The sequence below is a fragment of the Schistocerca piceifrons genome, unplaced genomic scaffold, assembly GCF_021461385.2.
Source record: "Schistocerca piceifrons isolate TAMUIC-IGC-003096 unplaced genomic scaffold, iqSchPice1.1 HiC_scaffold_950, whole genome shotgun sequence".
In the NCBI taxonomy this organism is placed as follows: domain Eukaryota; kingdom Metazoa; phylum Arthropoda; class Insecta; order Orthoptera; family Acrididae; genus Schistocerca; species Schistocerca piceifrons.
Genome location: NW_025729224.1, coordinates 22501 through 25000, shown reverse-complemented (window position 1 = coordinate 25000; position 2500 = coordinate 22501). Strand labels below are relative to the sequence as shown.

The 2500-nt window shown below is 58.2% G+C and overlaps 1 non-coding gene across 1 annotated transcript in view; it reads right to left on the bottom strand.

Annotated features, from left to right (window-relative positions):
* Positions 1–629, bottom strand: part of LOC124773265 — a 1909-nt gene extending 1280 nt beyond the window's left edge. Inside the window, exon 1 of the ribosomal RNA XR_007014563.1 lies at positions 1–629. This exon is cut by the window's left edge and continues 1280 nt beyond it. This is a non-coding gene — a ribosomal RNA (small subunit ribosomal RNA).
* Between the last annotated feature and the right edge of the window lie 1871 nt (positions 630–2500).

The following is a 2500-nucleotide window of genomic DNA, read 5'->3' as shown; positions in this document are numbered from 1 at the left end:
ACAACTTTAATATACGCTATTGGAGCTGGAATTACCGCGGCTGCTGGCACCAGACTTGCCCTCCAATAGATACTCGTTAAAGGATTTAAAGTGTACTCATTCCGATTACGGGGCCTCGGATGAGTCCCGTATCGTTATTTTTCGTCACTACCTCCCCGTGCCGGGAGTGGGTAATTTGCGCGCCTGCTGCCTTCCTTGGATGTGGTAGCCGTTTCTCAGGCTCCCTCTCCGGAATCGAACCCTGATTCCCCGTTACCCGTTACAACCATGGTAGGCGCAGAACCTACCATCGACAGTTGATAAGGCAGACATTTGAAAGATGCGTCGCCGGTACGAGGACCGTGCGATCAGCCCAAAGTTATTCAGAGTCACCAAGGCAAACGGACCGGACGAGCCGACCGATTGGTTTTGATCTAATAAAAGCGTCCCTTCCATCTCTGGTCGGGACTCTGTTTGCATGTATTAGCTCTAGAATTACCACAGTTATCCAAGTAACGTGGGTACGATCTAAGGAACCATAACTGATTTAATGAGCCATTCGCGGTTTCACCTTAATGCGGCTTGTACTGAGACATGCATGGCTTAATCTTTGAGACAAGCATATGACTACTGGCAGGATCAACCAGGGAGCTGCGCCAACTAGAGCTGAGCAGCCGGCCGCCCGGGAGTGTGTCCCGGGGGCCCGCGCGAACACGCAAGCGTCCGCTCAATCATTCTGCAAACAGGAGGAGGCTGAGCTCCCCTGCACAATACACCTCGAAACCCTCTCAGGTCCCGGCGGCGCGCAGCGCCGTCCCAAGTACTTGGTCGGGTTCGAGAGAGGCGCAATCGCCCGGAGTTAGGCGAGTAGACGCTTTCGGTGCGACCACCCGTGCTCCCAACTGAGCTTGCCGCTGCCGACAGAGGCCCGGGAGCGTGCTGTCGTGGCATTGCCGGCGGGAGACAACACGCGCCACCTACGGTGACCGGCAGCTCCAACGCCAGCGCCACAGAAGGACAAAAGCCCCACTTGGGTGCCGAAGCGAACTCTCCCAGCACAGCGCACGCGCCAACACATCCGCACAGCTGCGATACAAACCACCAGCGAGAACCGCTGGGGCGACCGAGCAGCAGACGGCGTCGCGGCGCCGAGCGCCGGGCGGCGGCGCATCCTCAACGCACACAGTCCTCAATCGGACCAGCACACTGAAGATGTCCACCGCGCTTCGCACCGGGCCCGCGAGGACCTACTTTGGCCGCACGGCGCCGCGCGCAGGGTGCGCCGGCGCGCAGCTGCGACGCCTGCCGCGTCCGTCGGCCGGCGCGCCTGCCACTGGCCGCCCCCACCAGCCGGCTGTAGCGCGTGCGCCCACGCACCGCGCGGCCAGCACGCCGGGAGGCGCCCCCTCACCGGCCGGGGACGGTCCCACCCAGCCACCACCGCGTATCGCTTCACACCCAGATGCCGTTCAGTTTCATCGGCATGGTGGGTATCGCTGGAACAACCGGTTAGTACCTCAACCTATCGTCGCCATCACCGATTCACCCCTAGCGAGAACAACCGCACCACAACGGGTTACCATTTCTTCATTTGCGTAACTTCACCAGAAAACGTAGGCGTCCATCGCCATTAGCAACTTCAACGATTATTGCATGCCTGTGTCAGGTGTCACGCCACACTACGTCTGCCCACATACACGCAACAAAATGTGCACGCCTAGACAATACGTGGAAGGTGGCCCCCGTACGTATGCGATGTCCATTGCTCGAACGACTGTCAACCGGCCTCTGTAGCATGTCGCAGATATGGAACGCGGTGCACCATGCTATCACGGTGTTTGAGGAGAGACGACTAGGTCCGAATACATCAACACACAGCTCATGCTGATCGCCATCCACGGCGTCCGTTCCTCCCACACGTCTCTATGGCGTACCACACTGCAATCCAGCTCTCATAGGGAGACGACACGTAGCTGCGTGCACAATATTTGCACTGTATGGTCCGCCGTTTTTGGGCGCAGTCGTTGTACGGTCACACATGTGCCACGATGTATCATTCAGTACATAAGGACGAATGTGCAGTACAGATTGTGGTTCACGCGTACGACATCAGCGGACAGTTGACACAGGCCGCACCACAACGTAGCCTGCGTACGTCGCATGCGAAGGGCATTGAACATGCAAACTTGTCACCAACCAGCTTGCGAAGGCAGGGGGCAAGGTGGGGACGTGGGGACGTGGGGAGGGGTGGGGGGGGGGGGGGCGGCATGTACGTCCTGCTGCCATCCACATTACAGTGTACAGCAGGAGCATGTGGAAAGTCAGCAAGACTTGCAAGGTGTTTAACATGAAGCGATACACAGGGGAGCGGGCAGTGCGAGTAGCGAACTATATTGCGAGGGTTGCGGGTGGGCAACACTACACTAATTGAACGAGTCGTATAACAATTACAGAGCAGGTTTAGGCGACAACGTGGGTTACGTTAGCGGACAACGTGGGTTACGTTAGCGGACAACGTGGG